The sequence below is a fragment of the Triticum aestivum genome, chromosome 2D (assembly GCF_018294505.1).
Source record: "Triticum aestivum cultivar Chinese Spring chromosome 2D, IWGSC CS RefSeq v2.1, whole genome shotgun sequence".
Classification (NCBI taxonomy): Eukaryota; Viridiplantae; Streptophyta; class Magnoliopsida; order Poales; family Poaceae; genus Triticum; species Triticum aestivum.
In genome coordinates this window covers 531,387,895-531,401,333 of record NC_057799.1, presented here as the reverse complement: position 1 = coordinate 531,401,333, position 13,439 = coordinate 531,387,895, and positions in this window count along the sequence as shown.

Genomic DNA, 13,439 nt, shown 5'->3' with positions numbered 1-13,439 from the left:
CCGGTTAATACAATTCTAGCATGAATAATAAACATTTATCATGATATAAGGAAATAAATAATAACTTTATTATTGCCTCTAGGGCATATTTCCTTCAGTCTCCCACTTGCACTAGAGTCAATAATCTAGATTACACAGTAATGATTCTTACACCCATGGAGTCTTGGTGCTGATCATGTTTTGCTCGTGGAAGAGGCTTAGTCAACGGGTCTGCAACATTCAGATCCGTATGTATCTTGCAAATTTCTATGTCTCCCACCTGGACTAAATCCCGGATGGAATTGAAGCGTCTTTTGATGTGCTTGGTTCTCTTGTGAAATCTGGATTCCTTTGCTAAGGCAATTGCACCAGTATTGTCACAAAAGATTTTCATTGGTCCCGATGCACTAGGTATGACACCTAGATCGGATATGAACTCCTTCATCCAGACTCCTTCATTTGCTGCTTCCTAAGCAGCTATGTACTCCGCTTCACACGTAGATCCGGCCACGACACTTTGCTTAGAACTGCACCAACTGATAGCTCCACCGTTCAATGTAAACACGTATCCGGTTTGCGATTTAAAATCGTCCGGATCAGTGTCAAAGCTTGCATCAACGTAACCATTTACGATGAGCACTTTGTCACCTCCATAAACGAGAAACATATCCTTAGTCCTTTTCAGGTATTTCAGGATGTTCTTGACCGCTGTCCAGTGATCCACTCCTGGATTACTTTGGTACCTCCCGGCTAAACTTATAGCAAGGCACACATCAGGTCTGGTACACAGCATTGCATACATGATAGAGCCTATGGCTGAAGCATAGGGAACATCTTTCATCTTCTCTCTATCTTCTGCAGTGGTCGGGCATTGAGTCTTACTCAATCTCACACCTTGTAATACAGGCAAGAACCCTTTCTTTGCTTGATCCATTTTGAACTACTTCAAAACTTTGTCAAGGTATGTGCTTTGTGAAAGTCCAATTAAGCGTCTTGATCTATCTCTATAGATCTTGATGCCCAATATATATGCAGCTTCACCGAGGTCTTTCATTGAAAAACTCTTATTCAAGTATCCCTTTATGCTATCCAGAAATTCTATATCATTTCCAATTAGCAATATGTCATCCACATATAATATCAGAAATGCTACAGAGCTCCTACTCACTTTCTTGTAAATACATGCTTCTCCAAAAGTTTGTACAAAACCAAATGCTTTGATCACACTATCAAAGCGTTTATTCCAACTCCGAGAGGCTTGCACCAGTCCATAAATGGATCGCTGGAGCTTGCACACTTTGTTAGCTCCCTCTGGATCGACGAAACCTTCCGGTTGTATCATATACAACTCTTCTTCCAGAAATCCATTCAGGAATGCAGTTTTGACATCCATTTGCCAAATTTCATAATCATAAAATGTGGCAATTGCTAACATGATTTGGACAGACTTAAGAATCGCTACGGGTGAGAAGGTCTCATCATAGTCAATCCCTTGAACTTGTCGAAAACCTTTCGCAACAAGTCGAGCTTTATAGACAGTAAAATTACCGTCAGCGTCAGTCTTCTTCCTGAAGATCCATTTATTTTCAATGGCTTGCCGATCATCGGGCAAGTCAACCAAAGTCCATACTTTGTTCTCATACATGGATCCCATCTCGGATTTCATGGCCTCAAGCCATTTTGCGGAATCTGGCCTCACCATCGCTTCTTCATAGTTCGTAGGTTCGTCATGGTCTAGTAACATAACCTCCAGAACAGGATTACCGTACCACTATGGTGCGGATCTTGATCTGGTTGACCTACGAGGTTCAGTAATAACTTGATCTGATGTTTCATGATCATTATCATTAACTTCCTCACTAACTGGTGTAGGTGTCGTAGAAACTGGTTTCTGCGATGATCTACTTTCCAATAAGGGAGCAGGTACAGTTACCTCATCAAGTTCTACTTTCCTCCCTCTCACTTCTTTCGAGAGAAACTCCTTCTCCAGAAAATTTCCGAATTTAGCAACAAAAGCTTTGCCTTCGGATCTGTGATAGAAGGTGTACCCAACAGTTTCCTTTGGGTATCCTATGAAGACACATTTCTCCGATTTGGGTTCGAGCTTATCAGGTTGAAGTTTTTTCACATAAGCATTGCAACCCCAAACTTTAAGAAACGACAACTTTGGTTTCTTGCCAAACCACAGCTCATAAGGCGTCGTCTCAACGGATTTTGATGGTGCCCTATTTAACGTGAATGCAGTCTTCTCTAAAGCATAACCCCAAAACGATAGCGGTAAATCAGTAAGAGACATCATAGATCGCACCATATCTAGTAAAGTACGATTACGACCTTCGGACACACCATTACGCTGTGGTGTTCCGGGTGGCGTGAGTTGCGAAACTATTCCGCATTGTTTCAAATGAAGACCAAACTCATAACTCAAATATTCTCCTCCATGATCAGATCGTAGAAATTTTATTTTCTTGTTACGATGATTTTCAACTTCACTCTGAAATTCTTTGAACTTTTCAAATGTTTCAGACTTATGTTTCATTAAGTAGATATACCCATATCTGCTCAAATCATTTGTGAAGGTGAGAAAATAACGATATCCACCACGAGCCTCAATATTCATCGGACCACATACATCTGTATGTATGATTTCCAACAAATCTGTTGCTCTCTCCATAGTTCCGGAGAACGGTGTTTTAGTCATCTTGCCCATGAGGCACGGTTCGCAAGTACCAAGTGATTCCTAATCAAGTGGTTCCAAAAGTCCATCGGTATGGAGTTTCTTCATGCGCTTTACACCGATATGATCTAAACGGCAGTGCCACAAATAAGTTGCACTATCATTATCAACTCTGCATCTTTTGGCTTCAATATTATGAATATGTGTATCACTACTATCGAGATTCAACAAAAATAGACCACTCTTCAAGGGTGCATGACCATAAAAGATATTACTCATATAAATAGAACAACCATTATTCTCTGATTTAAATGAATAACCGTCTCGCATCAAACAAGATCCCGATATAATGTTCATGCTTGACACTGCCACCAAATAACAATTATTTAGGTCTAAAACTAATCCCGAACGTAGATGTAGAGGTAGCGTGCCGACCGCAATCACATCGACTTTGGAACCATTTCCCGCGCGCATCGTCACCTCGTCCTTAGCCAATCTTCGCTTAATCCGTAGCCCCTGTTTCGAGTTGCAAATATTAGCAACAGAACCAGTATCAAATACCTAGGTGCCACTGCGAGCATTAGTAAGGTACACATCAATAACATGTATATCACATATACCTTTGTTAACCTTGCCATCCTTCTTATCCGCCAAATACGTGGGGCAGTTCCGCTTCCAGTGACCAGTCTGCTTGCAGTAGAAGCACCCAGTCTCAGGCTTAGGTCCAGACTTGGGTTTCTTCTCCTGAACAGCAACTTGCTTGCTGTTCTTCTTGAAGGTCCCCTTTTTCTTCTCTTTGCCCTTTTTCTTGAAACTAGTGGTCTTATTGACCATCAACACTTGATGCTCCTTTTTCATTTCTACCTCCGCAGCCTTTAGCATTGCGAAGAGCTCGGGAATCGTCTTATTCATCCCTTGCATGTTATAGTTCATCACGAAGCTCTTGTAGCTTGGTGGCAGTGATTGAAGAATTCCGTCAATGACGCTATCATACGGAAGATTAACTCCCAGTTGAATCAAGTGATTATTGTACCCAGCCATTTTGAGTATATGCTCACTGACAGAACTATTCTCTTCCATCTTGCAGCTATAGAACTTATTGGAGACTTCATATCTCTCAATCCGGGCATTTGCTTGAAATATTAACTTCAACTCCTGGAACATCTCATATGCTCCATGACGTTCAAAACATCGTTGAAGACCCGGTTCTAAGCCATAAAGCATGGCACACTGAACTATCGAGTAGTCATCAGTTTTGCTCTGCCAGACGTTCATAACTTCTGGTGTTGCTCTTGCAGCAGGCCTGGCACCCAGCGGTGCTTCCAGGACGTAATTCTTCTGTGCAGCAATGAGGATAATCCTCAAGTTACGGACCCAGTCCGTGTAATTGCTACCATCTTCTTTCAACTTTGCTTTCTCAAGGAACGCATTAAAATTCAACGGAACAACAGCACGGGCCATCTATCTACAATTAACATAGACAAGCAAGATACTATCAGGTACTAAGTTCATGATAAATTCAAGTTCAATTAATCATATTACTTAAGAACTCCCACTTAGATAGACATCTCTCTAATCCTCTAAGTGATGACGTGATCCATATCAACTAAACCATGTCCGATCATCACGTGAGATGGAGTAGTTTCAATGGTGAACATCACTATGTTGATCATATCTACTATATGATTCACGCTCGACCATTTGTTCTCCGTGTTCCGAGGCCATATCTGTTATATGCTAGGCTCATCAAGTTTAACCTGAGTATTCTGCGTGTGCAACTGTTTTGCATCCGTTGTATTTGAACGTAGAGCCTATCACACCCGATCATCACGTGGTGTCTCAGCACGAAGAACTTTCGCAACGGTGCATACTCAGGGAGAACACTTATACTTTGATAATTTAGTGAGGGATCATCTTATAATGCTACCGTCAATCAAAGCAAGATAAGATGCATAAAAGATAACCATCACATGCAATCAATATAAGTGATATGATATGGCCATCATCATCTTGTGCTTGTGATCTCCATCTCCGAAGCACCGTCATGATCACCATCGTCACCGGCGCGACACCTTGATCTCCATTGTAGCATCGTTGTCGTCTCGCCAACTATTGCTTTTACGACTATCCCTACCTCTTAGTGATAAAGTAAAACAATTACATGGCGATTGCATTTCATACAATAAAGCGACAACCATATGGCTCCTGCCAGTTGCCGATAACTCAGTTACAAAACATGATCATCTCATACAATAAAATATAGCATCATGTCTTGACCATATCACATCACAACATGCCCTGCAAAAACAAGTTAGACGTCCTCTACTTTGTTGTTGCATGTTTTACGTGGCTGCTACGGGCTTAGCAAGAACCGTTCTTACCTACGCATCAAAACCACAACGATAGTTTGTCAAGTTGGTGCTGTTTTAACCTTCGCAAGGACCGGGCGTAGCCATACTCGGTTCAACTAAAGTGAGAGAGACAGACACCCGCCAGTCACCTTTAAGTAACGAGTGCTTGCAACGGTGAAACCAGTCTCGCGTAAGCGTACGCGTAATGTCGGTCCGGGCCGCTTCATCTCACAATACCGCTGAACCAAAATATGACATGCTGGTAAGCACTATGACTTATATCGCCCAAAACTCACTTGTGTTCTACTCGTGCATATAACATCAACGCATAAAACCAGGCTCGGATGCCACTTTGGGGAACGTGGTGACAATGATGATGTTCTACCGACGCAGGGCTTGGCCTAAGCACCGCTATGATATTATCGAGGTGTAATATGGTGGAGGGGCGCACCGCGCACGGCTAAGAGATCAATGATCAATTGTGTGTCTAGAGGTGCCCCCCTGCCCCTGTATATAAAGGAGCTAGGGGGGTTCGGCCGGCCAAGGGGATAGCCGCGCCAGGAGGAGTCCTACTCCTACCGGGAGTAGGACTCCCCCCCTTTTCCATGTTGGACTTGGAGAGAGAGGGGGAAGAGGTGGAGGGGAGGAAGGAAAGGGGGGGCGCCGCCCCCCTCTCCTTGTCCTATTCGGATTGGGGGGGGAGGGGCGTGCGGCCCTGCCCTGGCCTCCTCTCCTCTCTTCCACCTAGGCCCACTAAGGCCCATTAAGTTACCGGGGGGTTCCGGTAACCTCCCGGTACTCCGGAAAAATCCCGATTTCACCCGGAACACTTCCGATGTCCAAACATAGGCTTCCAATATATCAATCTTTATGTCTCGACCATTTTGAGACTCCTCGTCATGTCCGTGATCACATCCGGGACTCCGAACAACCTTCGGTACATCAAAACATATAAACTCATAATATAACTGTCATCGTAACGTTAAGCGTGCGGACCCTACGGGTTCGAGAACTATGTAGACATGACCGAGACACCTCTCCGGTCAATAACCAATAGCGGAACCTGGATGCTCATATTGGTTCCCACATATTCTATGAAGATCTTTATCGGTCAAACCGCATAACAACATACGTTGTTCCCTTTGTCATCGGTATGTTACTTGCCCAAGATTCGATCGTCGGTATCTCGATACCTAGTTCAATCTCGTTACCGGCAAGTCTCTTTACTCGTTCCGTAATACATCATCCCGCAACTAACTCATTAGTCACAATGCTTGCAAGGCTTATAGTGATGTGTATTACTGAGTGGGCCCAGAGATACCTCTCCGACAATCGGAGTGACAAATCCTAATCTCGAAATACGCCAACCCAACAAGTACCTTTGGAGACACCTGTAGAGCACCTTTATAATCACCCAGTTACGTTGTGACATTTGGTAGCACACAAAGTGTTCCTCCGGTAAACGGGAGTTGCATAATCTCATAGTCATAGGAACATGTATAAGTCATGAAGAAAGCAATAGCAACATACTAAACGATCGAGTGCTAAGCTAACGGAATGGGTCAAGTCAATCACATCATTCTCCTAATGATGTGATCCCGTTAATCAAATGACAACTCATGTCTATGGCTAGGAAACACAACCATCTTTGATCAACGAGCTAGTCAAGTAGAGGAATACTAGTGACACTCTGTTTGTCTATGTATTCACACATGTATTATGTTTCCTGTTAATACAATTCTAGCATGAATAATAAACATTTATCATGATATAAGGAAATAAATAATAACTTTATTATTGCCTCTAGGGCATATTTCCTTCAATTACAAGTGCTGCCAATGCTGTGTAGTTTCTCACACTTATATTCTGTCTATGTTGCTGTGTCTTAAAAATATATGAGTTGAACTGTGTCTCTATCTTGATTAGGGAACATAAACTAGAATGATATGGACAATACAGTGACCATAGTACATAGATATATGTTTGTTTCATGTTGTTATCTTGTCCACCTTACTACTGAACCGGTTTACCAAAATGAGTTTCGTATACTACAAGCTAAACCTGTGATGTGTCTGCTTGTTTCTCTTGTAGTATTCAAACAGAATATTGGAGAAGAGCACCCCACTATGCAATGGTAGAGAAAGTAATGCAGATAAGGTTCAAGATAGTGAGACAACCTTGTTGGTCTCCAAGAAAGGTGATAAAAACGATCTTGTAGACAGTGAGAAAACCCCACAGTCCTGCGTTGATGTAGTGTTCGAGTTACTGGCCAGTGCCGCTGGCACAAGCTCTTCGAACTCGCTGCCTGAATCACTTCGGCTTCTTCAGTCTCAGCTACAAGCTGAAAGGCATCAGTCAGCTATGCTGCGGCAAGAAGCCGAAGGACTGAGGAAGTCCCTGCAGAATTCAGATGCGTACTTTCTTGTGCAACAGCAAGCGCTGGAGGATTTAAGCGCCAAACAAGAGAAAGTTAATAAGCTTGCTAAGCATCGTGCCAGCATTATGGTTACCCAGGATATTGTTTCTTGAACTCTTCTGAAGTGGTTTCAGTTCTGGACTTGTTTTGCTGCGGCGTTCATATGCTGCTTTGTTCCCTATATTTGCACTGGTGGCGAACTTTGATGCCCAGTGGATGTAATATGTGTAATAGCCGTGATAGCCTAGCATAAGTTGCTTGCTTATTTATTTCCTTGTTGTCTTGTTTATTTGTTTGCTTGTAGTCAGTGCAGTTCTTTTTCCGCGGTTTGCTAGTGGCTAAATAACCTGTTTTTTAAAACTAGGCCACAATAACCATGGGCTAATATTTACTGTAGTGACACTGGGCCTCCTACGGGCCGTAGAAACAGTGGGCCTTCTACGGGCCGTAGAAACAGTAGGCCTTCTACGGGCCGTAGAAACAATGGGCCTTCTAAGGGCCGTATCATCAACGGGCCTTATACGGGCCGTATGATCGATTGGACAAACATGGGCCAATAACAGGCCGCATTATGGCCGTAAACGGGCTAGAGTTGGAATCGTCCGTTCATGGGCTGACCATAACGGGCCATCGTTAATAGGCCGTATTTGATGACGCTATGAAAACGGCCCAACGTATTAACGGACCACAAACGGGCCGACTGTAACCACAGGCTGAATTTGGGCCACAAGCAGAAAATGACAGTAACGGGCCGTAAGTAAACGAATGCTGGAAATGAGCCCAAGAATAAATGGGTTCTGAGAAGGCCGAAAGATAACATGGGCTGGAAACGGCCCAACGGAATAACGGTCCATTAATGGGTATAAAGTGATACACTGTTCATTACGGGCCAGTTTCACCACAGGCCGTTAATGGGTGTAAAGTGATACACTGTTCATTACGGGCTAGTTTCACCACGGGCCGTTAATGGGTGTAAAGTGATACACTATTCATTACGGGCCAGTTTCACCACGGACCGTTAATAGGCCAAGAGTTACATAGGGCCTCATATGGGCCGAAAGACGTCATGGGCCATACATGGGCCAGAAGTGAAAACGGGCTGGAATCATATTGGATGGCCCAGATGATGCTACTGGGCCTAATTCGGATAGGGCGTAACGGGCCTTGGGTTCGCGGGCTGTAAATGGGCTATTTGCGAACAGGCCGTTAACAGGCTTTCCATGGGCCGTCCCGCCACCTTTTGACCAAGTCAAACGGGCCAGCCTTTTCACAGGAATGGGCCTCTGTTGGGCCGTGCCATGTGTCAACGTATCATAGGCGCCTTCTGTCCAATGAGTGGATGATATCTGTCCCAACGATGAGTCGACACGTGTTTCCTCCAGCCAATGATGATTTTACACGTGGAAAATCCCCATTGGTCAGGGCTGTTAACGGGTTATTGGATCCAAAACCCGACCCGATAGCTTAACGGCGTTCCGTTACGGTGGATGCCACATGTCGGTCACCCTTGACGAAAGCACTTCTGTGACGCGCGATTTATCGTCATGGAAGTGGACACTTCCGTGATGATAATTTTGGTAATGTCATGGAACACTTCTACGATAGCACAGGTATGACTATCTTGATTCTGTCATAAATTTGTCATGGATGTACATGCATGACAAAAAACGCGACCTACTGTGACAAACACGTATCATCACGGAAATGTATTTTTTTGTAGTGTTGGATCACTAAAATGAAAATGTAGAGTCTTGAGCTTGAGCCAATATGTGTCCTTAGCATTTTGAGGGGTCCACATTCCTAGTCCATACCATACCAATCATTGAACTTTCTGAAATGATCATCTTGAAATAGCATTAGTTCAATGAGCTATATGTTGTTAGGAATTGCCAAAACCACCCAGGGATAGTTGCACTTTCAATCTCCCCGTTTTCGGTAATTGATGACAACATATAGATCAAAGCTTCGACAAATGATAATAAGATTGAAATGCATCGTCGCTTTGATAAGTATGTCATAAGTAAGAGCTCCCCCTAAATTTGTGCATTATTTAAAATTTGCATTTGAATGCAAATGCACAATCGATTAGGATCATGGGTTACTCTTCCATGTCACATACATCTTGGTGGAGCGCTCAAAATGATAGAAATTAAAGGCATGCACTCATCACCAAGCAAAGTGGATGATCATATATGAGATATAAAATATAATATCATCCAAGTAAGCATTAAAGTAGGATATGATCAAACACATGATCATACAAGTATCTCACACACATAGACATAAAGTATCAAGCAAGCACACAAAGGTATCAACCAAATATCAAGAGAGACAAAAGAAGCGAAAACACTCTCTCTCGAAGCCTATGATCTATACATTGCTCCCCCTTTGGCAACAAGTTACCAAAAAGTTTGAAAATGCATAGTGCTATGCGTCTCTCTAGGCTTGATCTTCGGGAGGTGGTGTTGAGAGGACTCCAAGGACGAAGGCACCTGTAGATGTTGTTGGAGCTGGTGGAGTGGCAACTGGAAGTGGCACTGAATATGTAGCTGTTGGTGCTGATGTAGTAGCTCTAGTGTCAGCCATGGGCACTGCAGCAGACCTCTGGCCTCTAGGCACTCTCTGAAAGGCATCTGTGGTAGCCTGCCCTTTCCTCTCCTCTACTTCCTCCTGGAGCTGCTGAACAGCTGTGTGTATCTCAATCACTTTCAGATCAAGATCATAGAATTTTGTCTCAATGAACCTCTCCAAGCTCTCCTGATTTTGAGTCAGGGTGGCCAAGCCCTTCTCAATCCTCAAAGTTGCTTGAATCAGATAAGGAAGTTGATCTTGTTTGCTCTTCAGAAATACCTGAGCTGCCTCTTCAACACTTGGCATCTTTGCAGCCTTCTCAACCTTTGCCTTCTCTCTCTTTTCTTGTGCTTGTACAGATGTGGGATCTTCCTCATTCATCACAACTGTGTTGTCCTCAAATTCTGGTCTCAAAGGTAGATGCTCCTTGTCCAAAAGATAAGTGCATGTGCCCATCTTGGAGTTGATGAGCACTTGAATATGTGGAGCATACCCACAAGATCTCTTCTGATCTGCAGCTGTCCTCTTGATTGTTTCAACAATCAGGCTCATAACTTTCCATTTCTGAGGCACATCAAATATCTGCAGCAAGTTGATTGAATGGCCTCTGATCATCTTGTGATCTCTAGATTTGGGCAACAATGTATGCCTCAATATAGTGTTGATTGTAGCTAGACCAGACAACAAGTAATGAACAGATCCAAATCTATGTGTTTCCAATGCTTTGTCTGGAATCTCTTTGTACATGTTGGCCATAGAGTTGTGGTCTTTCTTCTTCTTGGCATAAACATCCAAGTCATCTTCATGCTCTTCAGGAGCATTTATCAATTTTGCCCACTCAGCAACAATAGATTGGTACCTTGTACCCTCTGACACCCATACAATCCTACCATCTGGATAAAAATGTGTTGTAGAGTAGAATTGCATGATGAGTTCATCATTCCATTTTGTCAGCTTCTGACCCACAAACTTGTCAACACCACATGCTTTGACGCTTCCATGTACTCCTGGAAAATGATCTTCATTCTCATCAATGTATTTCCAATCTTCCCACTTCATATCACAAACTATGGGCTTCTTGTCAAGCAAAATGGTTTCATAGAAATCTTGTTGCTCTTTGGTGTGGAATCTGTAGTCCACTGTAGTCCTTCTTCTCACAGCATATGGATCACTTTGTCTCCAAAGTCTCAGACCTGCATCCTTCCTGATGTTCATATCTTTTGCCACTGGATGGCTGTGATCATGATCTGGAATTTTTGGTTTAAGCTTCCTAAGGACTTGGGCTTCAGCTCCTTCTTCTTCATCCATCTCAGGCACTGGGGCCTTGTTCTTTTCTGCAACTGGGATATTTCCTGTGCTCCTCTTGGGCTTTGAACTCTTTGAAGCTTGAGCAGCAGCTTTGGGGGCAGTCTTGGGCTTTGAAGGTGCAGCCCCAGACTTAATAGCATCCCCCATCAGCTTTTGGGACTTGGGTGCTGGTGCAGCATCCTCTTCCTCTTCTTCATCATCCTCAGCTGGATCTCTCATCATGGAGGGCTTGCCAATAACTTTGGCAATGGTCTTCTTACCCTCTCTTTCCTCTTCTTGCCTTCACCAGCCTCCTTTGGTTCAAGTGTGAACTCCATAGTTTCCTCAGTGGAGGCTCTGGCCTTTGACATAGGAACTCTCTTGGCAGGTGCCTTCTTGTGCATACCAGCTTTTGTTACAGCAGCAGTTCCATATTCCTTCTTCAGCACTTTCTTCTTGGAGCTTACTTCCTCCTCAGCAGCCACATAGTCCTCATCCTCTGAGTCCGATTTTCTCTTCCTCCTTGTCCTTGTAGCTGCCTTGGGCAAATTGCTTGGAGTGCTTCTGCTGCCATCATCAGAGCTGCTAGAGGGACTAGTGCCCTCACTCATGTTCACTTGCTCCTCTGATTTGTTCTGGCTATCACTTTGGTCAGACATACTGGCAAAGCAAACTGACAGCAGACCTTGTGAATAGATATAGATGAGGTAGAGTGGATAAGCATCACAAAGTGCAGAGTTTTTGCAAAACAAATGTGTCAAAAACTTAGTTTTAGTTTTCCACAGAAAGCATTTCGGAGCTACCGATTTGTTAAACTCGGTGACACCGAAGCAACTTTTGGAGTCTAAACTAGTGAGATCGGTTAGACCTCCGAGATTGCTAGGGTTTCACAGAGAGTTGAACTTGGTCACACTGATTTGCTGCTTTCGGTCAGACCAAGAAGTGCAAGTGCAATGGCCTAAGCCAAATCGGTGAGACAGATTTCTACAGCTCGGTCGGTCCGAGATGAGTTCGGCGGAAACCTAACCCTAAATTTTTGAATCAAACCTAATCTAAGGGATGTTTTCTATGGATAGACTGATCTCATACATGGTAAAGAACATGGCATTGACCTTGTGCTCAGAATCGGAGGTAAAAAAGAATGCACAAGGGGCCGAACTCATACCCTAGTTCGGTGGTGAGTTCGCTACGGCGGCAACGGCGGGGTTGAAATCCGTTGACGGCGACGAAGACCAGTGGCGGGAGGTCGCTGGCGACGATAGGATGATCAAGAGACCCGAGGCGGCAGAGCACGACACGCGCGGGATGAAGGGTTTTGAAGAAATTTTCAAAATCTCACCCGTCGGTATATATATCCTGACCCTGTCGGTGTGACCGAGTGGAACAACTCGGTGGCACGGAGATGCAGAATCACAAGCGATTACTGCAACTCGGTGTGACCAAAAAGTTCTAATCGGTTGCACCGAGATTGAAAACCTAGATCAACTCAGTGAATTCGGTGTGACCGAAGTTGATGAATCGGTTAGACCGAAATGCTTAGAGAGTTTTGGAAGTATAAGTCTATGACGAATCGGGGACTCCGATTGCTCCTCACACAGAGTGGTTCGAATCTGACTTGATCAAACTTTGTGATGTAGCATGAATAGAGTTTGAGACGAGAAAAGCATAGATAGCTAGAGGAAGTTCTTAGGCATTCTTGTCCATCCATTTGGCAAAAGAAAAAGAGCCAAACAATCAAAGTAACAAATGGATGTCCTCGAATGAGAGAAATATGCAATCAACATGCTCACACAATAAAATGGCAAATGAAATATCTGGCAAAGCATGCACAAACACTCTAGCATCTATCAAGCAATTGGCGATGACTAGGTCATCTATATATGAGTATATTGACTTAGGAGTCAAATGAGAACATTTGATCATAGGTCATACTCATCGATTAAGCACAAGTGGGATTACCACTTTTACATAAAGCATTGTTGTGTTCACACCATTAGAGTTGCTTTAGCTCAATTCTTAGAGTAAAGCTCCCCCTAGATGTGATATCCCCCCTAAGAGGGATGAACTAACCTTGGGTTTTGTTGATGATGACTTCATGTAGATGTTGAAGATGTGGATGCTCAATGTTGATGTAGATCATTTGGAGCAATCCATTGGA